Source organism: Scophthalmus maximus, chromosome 6 (assembly GCF_022379125.1).
Source record: "Scophthalmus maximus strain ysfricsl-2021 chromosome 6, ASM2237912v1, whole genome shotgun sequence".
NCBI classification, from domain to species: domain Eukaryota; kingdom Metazoa; phylum Chordata; class Actinopteri; order Pleuronectiformes; family Scophthalmidae; genus Scophthalmus; species Scophthalmus maximus.
This window is the reverse complement of record NC_061520.1, coordinates 23,436,679-23,451,877: the sequence shown is the minus strand read 5'-3', so window position 1 is coordinate 23,451,877 and position 15,199 is coordinate 23,436,679. Positions and strand designations below refer to the sequence as shown.

Here is a 15,199-nt window from a genome sequence, read left to right as displayed (position 1 = left end):
TTTTTTTTCTCTTTAAAAAACAGCTTTACACTAAACACTCAGACTAATGAGGTATACACGCACATGCGCGCATGCACACACATACACACACACACACACACACACACACACACACACACACTCTTCTTGAACAAAGATTCTTTGCGTTGCTGACTGGGCCTCATTAGAGAATCAGCTCTCAGGACAGTATACACTAAGGCCCCGCTCTCTTCTCCTTTCCTTCCCCTTTCTTCCTCTGGTCTCTTGGTCTTTTGATGTCAAGGGTACTGAACCATAGTGCACAGTCCAAAGAATGAGCTCATCATAAATACACACTGAGTTTCCGATTTTTTTCCTTTTTGTTTGGCCTTGCAGTGTTGGGAACTCCTGTGCTGCGATAAAGTGATAGAGACATCACAATGGTTACATTTTACTCCATTTTTGCTCTTGGAGTTTTGGAGTGCCCCCATAGTGGCCTGCACACACACACACACACACACACACACACACACACACACACACACACACACACACACACACACACACACACACACACACACACACACACACACACACACACACACACACACACACACACACACACACACACACACACACACACACACACACACACACACACACACACACACACACACACACACACACAGAGAGAGAGAAGTTACAGTATGAGACCCAACAAGGAAAACACAACAACATTTAATGTGAAGCTGATTAATTCACACACTTTCATCATCAATGAGTGGAAAATTAATTCGTATGGATTTCAGAGTATAGAGACCAAGTTTCTCTTGCTGATGAAAAGATAAGTTGTGTTGGAAAAACGTGGGCTCAAATCAGGGTGAATAAGATTCTGAGTTTGCAAATTTGTAGTTGTAATTCAACCTTTGTAAATCTGTAAAATCAATATGCATGTACATTTCAAGATTGTACAGGTGTTGAGGAAATTTGTATGACTGAATGAACTCAGTGAACGAATAATATCGGTTGTGACGTTCACAAAGACACTGTGAATTAAGAAATGCTTTTGTGAGCATCTGAGTAAAAGTTACAAAGCAGAAAACTCTCAGTTCCAACACAATTTGTGACACTGAAGTTTCAACAATCGCTTCATCATCCATCTTGAAAATCTTCTATTCCTTTCAGGCAACAAAACCATATGGCCTCTGATTGGACAGTTTGTGTCACTGACAAAGTCAGGTTGAGGGTTATGGTTCTGTTTCATTCGTCTCTGTGTGAGGTCTGATTGAATTTCCACACAACTGAAAAACGGCAGAATTTGTAGTGTCAGCTTTGGTTTCTCTCTTAACGTTTCTAACTGGGTACACTCACAACACACAGTTTAAACTATGTATCCACTGCCCATGAGCTGATTATTTTATAAAAATACAGTGACGTGCAATTATTTTGGTCAACCAAACATACAAAATGGTTTTATCTGCTCATCATTTGGAAGATGATTTGGAGAGCAGCTCTTCCAGACTGAACAGCATGTGCGCAGCAGAAGGATGGACACATTTGAAAGAAAAAAAATACTGTTTTAAGAACCACACATGTATTTGTGAGTGTTTTACAAGCACAGAAATATAAACGCAGAGAAAAAACTAAGAATCTTTAAAGTGGTGTCTAATAGATTCTGAGGACCTTGCTTTGAGTAATCTTCCCAGTCAATAGTATGTGAATCAAGGTAAGTGCAGTGCTGCTTTAATGCTGCACTTTCAAGCTCAGACTGTGGTTTTCAGTAGAATTAGTGTCAGCATCAACAAAACCAGAAACAATATGACAGGCACTACATGGTGGAGTTGGTTGGGGTCGCGTTGTGATCATTTTTCTACGTGTATCTTATATAAAAGAAATGCTTTTAAGACAGTCATAGCTAACGTTTACATGGCAATCTTCCATGCTAACGTGCCATGCAAGCTGTCCGTGCAATTCTAAAGGGTTCCCCATCTGCCTCTGCCTCCTCATGCTCCAGGCACATTTTGATGTCAGACTGGATCTGTATTTGAATAAACGTAATTTGATTGGCTACGCTGCCGCTTGTTCAGACGTTCTCAACTTCCACCACACAACGCAAGCGAAGCGGAACCACAATGCAGTTCAGCAACACATGTTATTAACCCATTCAAAGTGAATGAGCCACGTTTCCATTGTAGCCTGTTCGAAAGTAAGTAAGTTTAAGTCTTAGTGGTGAATGATTCTCAGAGACCTAAGAATAAATTACTTCAACAATATTGTGACATTATCTACAAGAATTTCATTCTAGCTCTACTTTTCCTTTTTTTTGTGTATTTTAAGGTGTTTTATGGAGGAACAATTAGAATCTCACCAAATACCTGTATGATCAGTCAGTGATCTTGAAACAGAACAAATCAAATGGGAACCCACTGGTATTTACTGCTCTATAGTATTTGGGATCAAAAATCCTGGTCAAATTTGAGCTGCGTATACTATATTATAAAACTGGTAGCTCAAATCAAGCGATCTGATTGGAACAGTAGTATATTGAGCATATACCACGGCTCTGATGTCGAATCAGTTTGCACAGGTCTGTATCACTCCACGACATTGGAAGTCACGACGTAAGTAGACGTAAGTAGACGTGAGTTGCGACAGATTTGCCGGCGAACCCAGCTACCGTCTCGTAGCCTTCTTTCTGAGGAGTGCTACAGTGTGTTGCATAGCAACCGCCATGCACTGTGCAGGCAGCCAGGAGGGACTCCTTTTTTGTATTCATTAAAAAAATGCTTTTTTGACGAAAAATCTTATTGTAGTGTGTCTATTACTTTAATTTCGCCATACTTGTAACCATTTTTTAAGAGCAATAGCTCACTTCAGACCGTGGTATATGCTCATTATACCACAGTTAAGGGGGTCGCCAGCCCTCTGCAAACAACGGCCCTTAACTGTGGTAAAATGAGCATATACCTTGGCCTGTCGTGAGCTATTGCTTGATTAAATTATCATTGCTTATTATTATTACAACCACAGTGACTGGTTACTTGTAAATCAAGATTTTCATCAAAAATATACAATCATGTTGTAAATTCAAATTTGTTGCCATGGATGAAACTACTAACGAGTATTCATTTGTAAAATTAAATAGGCTCCACATTGACTTGAAATTATTATTAATTATAATGAAAAAGCGAAACATAACATTTTTCAAAGGTACAATTCTGCATTTTACTTTTGATACTTTCAAATTTTGAATATAAGACTTTTACTTGTGATAGATTATTCTATAGTTTGCTATTGGTACATTTACTGACGTCAAAGATCTGAATACATTGCATCTGAATACACCATCTGCTATTGCTATTGCTGGACAATGTCCAACAATTAACAAAAAAAGATAAATGAGATAAAGCACAATAAGTCACCGACAATTGATAATTTTACATTCAATTTATTACAGCCAGATGTCCTTTCCAAGCAGAGCTCTGCTCACTTGAATAGACTTTGCATCTTGTGAGTGTTAACAATGATCAAAACTTAATGTTAAACAAATATATCATGTCTGCTGTGTTTCCATCAGAAGCATCTCTCCCTCTCACGCACGCACACAGAAATAAGATGTATAAATAGGCCGATGAAACAACCGTGCCCTTCACAAAGACACTGACGAGAGAGAAAAGAGAGGAGAACAAGACTTCTTTTCAGACACGCAGGTTAAAAAGCAGCCTTTTTTCTTTTCATGCCTCCCTCTCTTCCCTCTCATCTCTCTTTCGCTCTCTCCCCCTCTCGCGTTCTCTGAAACAGGTCGTCTATTGTGGCGGCTAGCGAAAGGCTACTGTGGCATTTATCAGAGAGGAGGAGGAGGATGGGGAAGAAGACAAAAAACACTCCCAATAAAGCGATAGAACAAGAGAAAGGGAAGAAAGGATGTGTATGAAGGCCACTTTTTTTCCTCCTTCCTTCACAAAGCGCCTCCCCACAACCCTTTCCACCCCCTGCTCCTTCAGGCTAGCTCAGACAAAGGAGGCCCGACTCTCACAATGTGCTCTCTCCTTTAGCCCGGCACACTTTATATCCTCACTCCATTCACTGCTGCTTCTTGAGAGCACCCACGTGTGCACAATGTCTCTGTGTGTTTGTGCATGTGTGTATGTGTATGTGTGTTTGTGTGAGCGCGCGTGTGTGTGTGTGTGTGTGTGTTTATGGAGTTAGTAATGGTGGTGATGGTGGGGGTCTATGTTTGCTGAGGGTCTTATAGACCAAAGGGCCATGGCTCTGAGGTGTTACTATGGAAACGCCTTTGGGCAGTAAGAAACACAACAGGTGATTCTGCTGAGAGCCTGTTCGTCTCTGCATTGAGAAACTGCAGGATGTCTTTTGCTGCGTGTGCATGCGTGCGTGTGTGTGTCACAAGTATAGCTGCTTATGCTACAAACAACTTGGTACCATAGGTCTTAACCAGCTCCAATGAGCTGAAGATCATGTTTGAAGTTGCTGACTGGCCGCTGTAATGACAAACTGCCTGGCACTGAGCACAGGCCCCGGCCAAAGACCTGACTACACAGCTCATCAGGGATCAGCAGAGTGTCTGAAAATAGGAAAAAACAAGGCGAACACTGAAGGGGGGGGGCAAAACATTTACACACAGATGTGCTCAATTAACCCTTATGTTTGGACTAAGAGAAATCAATTCGAAAAGCAAGTCCTGTTCAAAAGACAAGGCAGATGAAAGCAGGGCCATGGACAAAGACGAAGAAACTTTAGAAGCCACCTGCAGTTATTTTACAGTACACTGTGGTTATAACCAGTGGCTATATCAGTGTAAAGGGGTCACTCAAAGTGATAAACCCACAAAGAAAAAGCACCTGAATCTGGGGCTCCCCGCGGCTTCACAGAGCGTTGCAGTGGTTTTCGGCTTGTTTAGCTGTCCAGCCCACAACTTTCATGCTTTGGTTTCCTCACACTGCCCATAGAGTCGTGTTTCCAGCCACAGCAGGCTGCTGTTCTCAGCAAAATCTTTAATAACCCACAGTGCAAGGCATTCTCAGTACCAAACCAGACCAGATTGAAGCCAGGGCGGCAGGTTTATGGCCAAACCCGTGTTCGAGAGAGTAGTAACTGATCCCGCCCTGAACCAGTTCAGTACTGAGTTTGTGTAACCATGTCATGCACGTGTTGTCACCATGGTCACAGCTTGTGTGGCCATGTGTGTGCACCTTGCAAAAGACTGTTAAATGGCATTGTATCAAATAGGCTACAGGTAGCTTGTCTTAACATACACACAAACGCACACATACACCATGCAGTAGTCAAATATCTTACCTGAACCAAAACCTATTTTTGTCGATTTGGCTTGTCGATTTGGGGTTGGGTATCCACCCTCTGCATAGACTAGCTGATGAACATACAGAACAACAGTGTTTTACTGCACTTTCTGAAACAAATTATTGTTGGGAAAAGAAAATGTTTAAATGGACTTTGTGTTAGATTAGCTTAGGTTTAGCCACAAAGACAACCTGATCAACGGTTCGAGTTTAAAGAAATACTTGAAATATGTGCGTGTGTCTGTGGTGTGTGTTGGAAATGCAATCTTACTGGGGTTGTTGTATGGGCTGGATCTAATAAATGGCTCATTACACTGCTCCCTCTCTCAGCTATTTGCTTTTACCTCATCTTGAATGACATAATGTGTCATCTAACCTGGTGTTGTGCCCCTCATTTTTTTGGCAGCTGCTGTCGAAACAACGCTTACAGCATCATGGTCGAGCTTTAAACACAAACCAATGTTGACAATTGGTAGGAAACAGGAAGCAAACATTGGATTTCCAAGTTAAAAGTCAAATGCTTGTTGATCTCAACACCCTCTCGCCATGGGCTTTATTGCCCTATAACTACGTCACCTGTTTCTTTGCTCCCGTCATACTGCTGCTTGATGGTTTTGTTGTTTGTATGTTGTTTCACTTCCTGAAATAACTGATGCTGTCTGCTTGGAGACAGATAGCCAGATCAATAGTTAAGAACCCTGTGCTGGAGCGCTTTCCTCGATGCCAAAGGCCCTATTAGGAAACGGCGTAACTGTGTCTTCAGGTTAAAGCACTGGTGAAGAACCTGGCTGATAAAATACAGGATTGTGTGAGGACCAGCAAACTGTCAAAAGGCAGCCCACAACAGCTGGAGAGTTTTCTTTTATTTGCTTTCTCGTGAACAAATTCCATGAAAAGACCAAAACCAACAATGGACTGATCCGGCTAACGAGTACAGTGTGACATACTGTATCGTCCTCCTCTGTGCCACAGAGTCTGACTGTTTCACCAAAAACTACATCAGTGTGCAACACAGTCCTTTGTCACCATGAACACACGAACACACAGTGTAGCCTACTTTGACTCAGTAAACAACGTCCTGCTGCTGTACAGCAACGAAGCAAGTACAACCCAATGCTGAAGTCATTTATTGATTTATATAGCTATTTCCCCTTTTTCAACAGTGTTTGTTAAAAGTTAGAGAAGCTACAGTGAGCAGCTCCCTCTGTATACCGACTTCTATACAGTCTGCAGGGGTCTTTGTCTTCGGAGGTGACAGGCTAGTAACGTGGTTAAATGCCAGATGCTGAAATTTTTCAGGGTGGTTTCTCCTTCAATTGTGTTACACTTCAGCTAACGATGAAATCCAAGACACAAGAAATCAAACATGGAAAGAAGTCCTCATCTGCCTGCGGAGGAACAGTGAGCGGCAGAGGAACAGCATAGTAGAGGAAGCATGACTACAAAAGTTTAGAGTTTGTAACCGACATTGTGCTCGTGCAGCCCTTTTTTTTTTGAATTCATACCATACATGATGCTTTTTCTGTTAATTTCAAACATCACATATCTTTTACACCTAAGCGTTGAGATCGGCAGGGGAAACGTAACAGAGACAGAGATAACCTATCTCACGGTTCAGGATGTGAGAGCAAGCAGGCGATTTTCACGATGTTATGGACTTCAGATGAGGATGCAATTCTGAAAAAAACCTGCTGCTGCAGAAATACTTTTAACTCAACTGAAAGGATCACATGCCGAGCTTGAGGAGACGTCACAGGAGAAGGTGCAGTGAGACGCCTGTTCATTCGTTTTACTCAGAACGAAAAACTATGACGAAGAATGGTCGTCAACAACCTTTTTTTCATTACTAAGACGAGACGTTGACAAGTTAAAAATAGATCTTCGATGATAAATATTATGACGAAATGTATTATTTGTTTTCATTTACGAGACGAAAATATTTAGTGTTAAGATAAAATTATATTTTTCTCTGGCGGCATGCGGCTCTCTTAGCGACCGTTAGCAGAGCAACTCTCAGATTGCAGCCTCGCTCCACTCACGTTCTAAGCTCACCCTCAAATGTTATATTCAAACAAGAAACCAGCGTATACAAAGTGGACACATAATGGCTGACTGTTACTTTAGATTCCACAGATTTTGAAAATGCTAATCATGCCACTGGACTGCTGTGCTCCAAACAAACTGTCTGTGTTCGCAAATTACAACACACACAACAAACAGGTGTAGGTTTTAAAAATAAATAAATGAAACACCTTAAGGTTACATATGACAACAAAGCAGCACTGTTGAGTCCAAGGGAAAGTCATGTAAATGAACCAGGAAACTGGCGTCTTTATTTGTTTTTGCGCAGCTCATGCATCAATAGGGTGTTTGTGAATTCTCACAATCGGCGCAGAAATAAACAAATGAGTTTGACAGTGGATGGAAACAAGCTGATTATATACCTTGGCGAAAAAAAAGGGGGGAAAACAGCACACAAATCTGCTGTTGATTGCTGAAAAAGTATCGTTAAAGGAGAATAAAACGTATGAAAAGTTTTTGTGGAAGGGTTCAATGTCAAACCTCTGTATTAATCCTACTTATTTCTGTCACAATCAACTCTTAATTGTGTCTAACACAATAACTTACTTTCATTTATCGTGAATATATACCAACACCAAATTCTCAATATAATTTTTCTATCATCTGACGTTGTTGTTCTTTTCCATCTCTTTTCGGTCTCTCAATGAAGAGGCGGACTTCACAGACCTTTATTGCTGCACATAAAGCACGTAAACTTGCTTATTCCTGCCCTGTGCGCCAAACAATACAGGGCTGTTATGTCTCCAGCATTACGGGAACAGTGAGACAAAAGAAACCTGTAGTCATGGCCCTTTCACAAAAGTCACAACCTGAAACACACCACATACTTCCCAACAAAAGCTTCCCTCTAGTCTCTGTATTTAATGTAACACACCTTGGTCCTGTAGGAGCTTGCATTCTGACGTTTGCTTGCTGAATGAACACACGTGCACACGTTTGACACAGGCGTTCACACGCGTAGGTAAAGTTCAGAAAATTCAAGTGCTTTGTGTGTGTGTGTGTGTGGGGAGGGGGGGGGGGGTCTTCAGCTATTAAACAGTGTTCAAAAGTGGCATGGGAGATGCAAGGCAATGCTAAAGGATGCTTCTTTCTTTGCTAAAACTGATTTACAGCGGTTGATAAACAGCCTGCCACCGCTGGAAGCGCAGGCGTCAATTCTGCATTATTAACATGTTATTATGAGCTTATGACAGCTTCACCGGCGAGGTCACGCATTCAAAGCACAGCTGGCAGAGTGTACATTCATCAGGAGATCTATAAAGCTACTTGGTGAAAAAAATCCTGAATAGGAACAGAAACCTAATCCGCATCATTGCTGCTTTCAGGCACAACATATCGGAGACTTTGATGCTGCTTCTGCCCCACACACAAACACATGAGAAGCCAAGGAGAGACTTGAGCCTGTGAGCACACAGACTCACTCATCTTATTTAAAGGTTTGTAAAAGAAGCGTGTAAAGCAGGCATCTTACCTTGTGTGCGTGTGTCGAGGCAGGGTTACAGGGTTGTGTGCATGTGTATCTGTGTGTGTGGGTGCTGCTGCTGTTGTCTCTGAAAGTGGCTCATTATCACTGCAAGACTTGCACTTTTATCACCCGCCCAGTGTGAGCCTCTGTGTGTTCTTGTGTGTGTGTGTGTGTGTGTGTGTTTCCTATAAACTCCGCAATGCAATGCAACAAGTGGAAAGTGTCTTTTAAAAGAGACCTGTGAAGAATGACGAGAGACATTCAGATGAAGCAACAGAATATCAAAGATTCGCTCCACCTTTGTGTTTCCTTCTCAAAGAGATGAACTCAAACAGCTTCTCCTCACTCGTGTAAAATCTCTGCTTATAATCACAGCTCTTTCTCTCCCTCAACGATACAGGGAAAACAAAAACAACTGAAGAGGAGATGTGTCTCGACACTTAAAGGATGACCAAGAAGATCATCTCACCTCAACCACTGTTTAGAAATTAAAACCCCCACTTTCTCAGCAGTTTAACACTACTGGATTTTGTATTTGCGACCGACGACGACATGCTCAGGGTTCATAGCAGCTCAACACGAGGACAACGGGTTGTTACATATTGCTGAAGAGGGCAGTGTGGGGCATAGAAAGTTGCTGTGGCAGCACTCATCAGGGAAGTAGTGAAGTATTAAACTGAATATAACTTTATCCAACACCTTAACCACATATGAAGTCTGAACAGAAACATGTATTTATATAGAATTAACTCATAACAACTCACAGCTGCAACGAACAAGTACCTTATTGATATCGTCACAGTTTTGTCTGTAAATATCCCAGAGCCCACCAAATTCAGTTTTTTCCTGACCAACCGAGAGTGCAAAGATATTGAGTTTACTAGCGTGCTTGACAAAGAAACTCAGAGAATGCATTTGCAAAGCTAGAGCTAGAAAAGTTTTGACATCTTTGGTTGAAAATTATGACAGATAATTGACAGAAAAAATGGCTTGCAGTTTTCTGCTGATCGATTAATCACGATTAATTTATTTAGCAGCAAAAAACAACAATATAAAATTGAAGTTTAACAAATAGAAATGAAACATGTTGCATGACCGTAAGACACATGAAAATCAATTGAGCACAGTTTTGAGTTATATATAGTAGTTGACTCCAAACTCCTGGTCATAATTTACATGCCTGCATTCTACAGAAATCTTAGAACAATGTGCAGACTGAGTTTTTTTCATTATTATTCACTTGAATTATCCTTACTTAAAAATGTCAGAACAGAGTAAAAACTAATCCACACATTGGAGAAGATTATCAGAACTGGCTAATAGTTAATAAGAGCTCAGCTCTGTTAAAAGCAGAGATCAAACTCTTCATATAAACAAAAACTTTAATAACTAATTTAGTCAAATTGGAAAGTACTGCTTAGAGTCAGCAAATCAGTCAACACCACCAAGGGGTTATCACAATTCGATGCAGACCATGAACAATGGTTCTGAATTATTGCCCGACACTCAGTGAGGAAAACAGCTGATGCGGAGTCTGACAAGTGTGAAGCTGGAGTCAGAGACACAACGTGTGGATGGAACTGTCGACTGTCGGTGTGTTTATCAGTCAGTCAACCAGCGGAGTGTTTTCACGTTCACAGCTCAGATGCTTTCTTCCAAACGACACACTGCAGCCAGAGGGTTTTACTTAAAGAGATCACAAGGCTTCTACGCACCAAACATTGTTCTGTGTGATTGGCTTGGCCTCACACTGCGGCTGATGGAGCAGCTGAGGAGCGCGCGCGCATACACACACACTCACACACACACACACACACTCGCACATACATGTGCATACAGACACACCATTATTCTCCATTGTAGTGATTCTCTGTGGACTCCTGGTTCAATAGGACTCAGAGAACAATGTCAGTAGGATATAGGAGGTCAGGAGGAGAGATGGGAAAACCTTTGTCTGCTCTGCTGCCCTTATGGAGCCGCCGGATGTGTGGGAAACAGTGCAACAAACACATAAGCACACACACACACACATTCTCACTTTCACACAGAAACACACAAAACAATGCAACACAACAGTGTGAAAACACTAATGCGCAAATGAAAAGTCCATTATCTTCTTTAAATTAGAGGAGAAAAGGGAAAAGGAAGGAGGCTTGTCATCCACTTCCGAAAGTATATTTTTCTGTAAACGCGTTTGCTTTGCTTTGCCATGTTCCCAGTTTGTGCTACCCATGTGTCACCATTACATACCAGTCACAAAGCCAAGCACCCAATTTTCTCAAAAAATAAATACCTGCCAATCTTTGAAAAACCCAGGTCCCGAACAACACTCGCTTCTCCAAAGTCAAAACCAGGTTGAAAAAAACATTTTGCAAACATACGCATACATACGCAACTTAGGTAATGGTTGGAAATTCTTTTTTTAATTATGTAGCGGATGCTGAGGAGGCTGGAGTGTAAATGTTTTTCAAATATTGCCAGGTATTTATTTTAAGTTAAATCGTTTGCTTAACTCTGTAACATGATTGTAATGGTGATACAGCAGGGCACAACTTAAGGGCGGTTGTAAACTAACCACAGTACGAGTTCAGATATGGATGACAATTCTTTGCTGAGCTTTTTTTTTTTGCCTTTCGCCTCTTTCCCTTATACGTAGCTGTGTTGTAATTTATAAAAGCATGCCCCGGTGTTCCCAATACAGAAAATAGTTAGAACATTTAATACAACTACAGTATGATTTAAACTAGTGCGTAAACTGTAAACTACTGTAGTTTGAGGTGGGCAGATGTACAGTTTTAACTGACACTTAAAACAAGTATCTCCTACAGCAAATGATGTAAGACCGGTTAGCACTCGACCTGACCGAAAAAAAGAGAGAGAGAGAGAGAGAGAGAGGAACGAGCACCCAGGTCCCCTTTCCTCCATGAACCCATTCACCTGGATAGACAAAGCTGACACAAGAGGGAAGAGGAGGAGGAGGGGCATAGGTGAAAGTTGAAATGCCAAACCACTCCTTGAAATTGTGTGTGTGTGTGTGTGTGTGTGTGTGTGTGTGTGTGTGTGTGTGACACAGACAGACTCAGTATGTGCACTGCTCCATCCTGTTCACCACTGTGGAGAGTTGTTGCTGGATGTAGAGAGTCAACTTGACACTCCTTCTCACGGAAGGCCAAATGAAAGAAAGAAAGAAGGAAAAGGAGTGGTGGTAGCAGTAGGTGGTGTGAAGATGGGAGCAAAGAGTGAACGTGGAAAGAAAGGAGACTGACAGAGAGAAAGGTCAGGGACTCCCCACTGACGGACAGCTTTGTATTCAGCCGGCCACTGTAAAGACAAGCACACAAACACGCACGCGCGCACACACACACACACACACACTCTACAACTTCCCTGTTCAGTGGGACCCCCGCTGTGGATGAATGCCCACAAGCTTTCACACACTTTGCACTCTGCACTCTGATCTGGTCCCAGACCTGCTGGATGTCCGTCCTGCAGCGGAGTTCATACTGAGGTTGTCCTCAGGCGTTTCACACTGAGACAGCAGATCCTCACTGTAGATCCACATGAAGCAGACGGACAGGCTGGGGACCCATGTAGGCTCTCTCCCTGCAGAGCTACAATACTGCCCTCTTCCATGTGCTACATGTGGTCAATTCTTAAACTTCCGCACAAGTGTCACTCCCAATTGTGTATAAACTGCATTTCTCGATAAACATCACATGGCAAAGTTTGTATTTCAGAACTTCCTTGATGTACCACTAGCACAACTCCACAGCATGTTGAAACTGTTGATGCCTGTACCTATTCTGGGTGAACCTGCTGATATCCGCTCATTTGCACCTGCCGACAGAACTGTCATCATTATCATCACCACCACCACCATCGTCCTCACCGTCATCACCGTCCTCCCCCCAATGAAAAATCTGTGCAAGCTGCCTTCCACTCTGAGCAGTACGGCAGCAGAAATAAATATAGAGACGTCCCAGGACGGAGTGATGCGATGGAGCTGCTAGATGAAGAGGAGGAGGAGGAGGAAAGAATTTGAGTCAAGTTAGAGGAAAGTGGATGAGGTGTTCTGATCAGAAAAAGGGAAGGTTTTGGAAGTGTGAAATTCATGGAAGTTGTAGATTTTCCCCTTGAAGCTGACAGCTCGATCCCATTCAGTAGAATCACAGGTCAACGCCGGACGTTTTTAAGAAGAGTTTTGGAAGTTTCCAAAGCAAATGTTGCACAACGCAAAGAGCCTCTACTTTCGTGCGGAGGCTCTCGACACCCTCCGCGATTTTGTCAATAGCAGTTTACGCATGAAGCGCATTTCTGAGAGTGACGACACTAAGATGTAACCAAGCCTCCACTCACCAGTCCTCGTGCGCCCTGTGCTCTCCGCGGGTAAACCAAAACCAAAGCTGGCGTCCTCCCCCTCTTCCAATTTGATTGCCCGGGTTGGGCTTGGGCTTGGGGAGACAGGCTGCCCGGTGCGCCTGCCGACTTCTCTGATCCCGCTGCTTCAGACAGGAGAGGGCCGGGTGGTAGTTGTCGGTTTCTTCTCTTCTTCTTCTTCTTCTTCTTCTTCTTCTTCTTCTTCTTTGGTGGGATACAGAGAGAACGAAAGGCAGAGAGAGAGAGAGAGAAGGAGGCGGAATGCTGCTGCGGTGCGTAAAGGTTTTGGAGAAGCAGAACTCCACTCTCACCTCCGCACTCTCGGGGACTTTCTGTCTGCTGGTGCGGTTTGGTTTCCCACAGTCACAGTCGGCACAGCGCCCTGCCGCTCACCTCCCACTTAAAGGGAGAGGGACTGATTTCCAGGTAGCGGCGGCGGGGCCGGAGAGAGGCGGGGGCGGGGCCGGAGAGGGGCGGGGGCGGGGCCAGAGAGAGGCGGGGGCGGGGCCAGAGGGGAGACTGGGTCGATAATCTTAATTACTTGCGCCCTCGTCAAATTTGCTCACAAATTGATCATCCTATTGGTGAGTATTAATGTGGTACTTCCCGCCAACGGACTCTAGTCTTCCATGACATCAATACGCAGAAATGCTGCTGTCACAAGTTCCCAAGGGGAACTGTTCAAATGTAATGGTGCATGGGGAATGTGCAGAAACTGTTAGAGAGGGGAGGTTTTTGTATTTTTTTTTCTTTTCTCCACATTTATAGTTAAGTCTTTTTGATTTGTAAAAAAGAAAAAAGAAAGAGATCAACATAGTTACATAGATGGTTTTCATGTGTGTCATAAGAGGTGGGCCATATTCAGACAACAGTCTTGTATTTGTGCCATGGCTTTTCTTTTTAAAACCCCCAGAATGATAAAATAAAAGGACCACATCTGTGTTCTCAAAACACAAGGCAGTCTCTAGCAAGGTAGGATTTTTATTTACTTTTTTATTTATTATCCCATACTCCTACTCACATCTTTGTACTGCATCATTAAAGAAAGCAGAGTTGCAGCCTATAAACTAAAGTGAACTGTATATACTGCAGGTTTAGTATTATGCAAGCTGCAAGTGGTTCTGCCAACTATAATTTAATGAGATGAAACGTAATAGCTTTCATGTTGCCTTTAAAAAGCCTCCTCATTATGCTGACTTTGCTTGTTTACACTGACCCAAACAAGGCTGGGCATATTACCGCCCCCTAGTGTGTGATTGTAGTTAGCATGCTGGCAATCAGAGATGTGCTGCAGCGTCTGTCTCACCATGCGGGCTCTCCCTCTGTGACTGTACCTCATCTGGTGACATGAAGGAGGAAAAACAATGCCCCTTATTCCAGCCTTTTACTTTACTTTCCGGAACTGTTTTGCACAAAATGTTTTCAGTCCATGAGTGATTTAAACTCGCACACGTAATGTGACTGCAATCTTTAAATGCAAGTTGAAGTTTAAGTAAACAATTAAAGTTGGGAAAGGCCTTTTTTGATTTCAGAAGTTCAGCCACCCTCACCACGCCAGTCATTTTTCATTTCATTTCAGTAACCAATTACATAACAAGAGAACAGCAGCAAACCTGAGATAACTGGAGGTGATTTCACAGAATTGTACTTAAAAAATGCATGGCAGCCATTAGTTTTCTGTTAATCAATTAATAATTTCATCTTTAGTCACGAGTTAACCTGTCAAAGGGTTAATAAAACAAGTTGTATGCAATTTTTTGGTTTTCTGTTGTTCAAGTTTGGAGATATTCACACCAAAATAGCTACCACCATCCCAATAGTACAGAGATAAAATAATAATAATAATAATTATTATTATTTTTTTCTTTGTGCTGAAGCATTTCACAAACTCAACAGACATTTGTTGTTGGTCTTTTTCCTGCCCGTGGTCCAGACCATAGTCGGGAAGCAGGGAATTTGTTTCTCTTCTGTTTGTGCTTTGAGAATTGCCCATCTA

General features: G+C 42.4%; 1 protein-coding gene across 3 annotated transcripts in view; it reads right to left on the bottom strand.

The window, feature by feature from the left end:
• The window catches only part of LOC118309059 (transcription factor SOX-13-like), a 55,268-nt gene extending 41,663 nt beyond the window's left edge, over positions 1 to 13,605 (bottom strand). For 2 of the 3 annotated variants that reach the window (XM_035630661.2, XM_035630663.2), the window contains exon 1: positions 13,183 to 13,605. The gene's annotated coding sequence lies outside the window, so the exon portion shown is untranslated. Of the gene's footprint in view, positions 1 to 8,832; positions 8,957 to 13,182 lie in introns of those variants that run through there. The other variant, XM_035630662.2, reaches the window with a different exon arrangement.
• Positions 13,606 to 15,199: the final 1,594 nt, after the last annotated feature.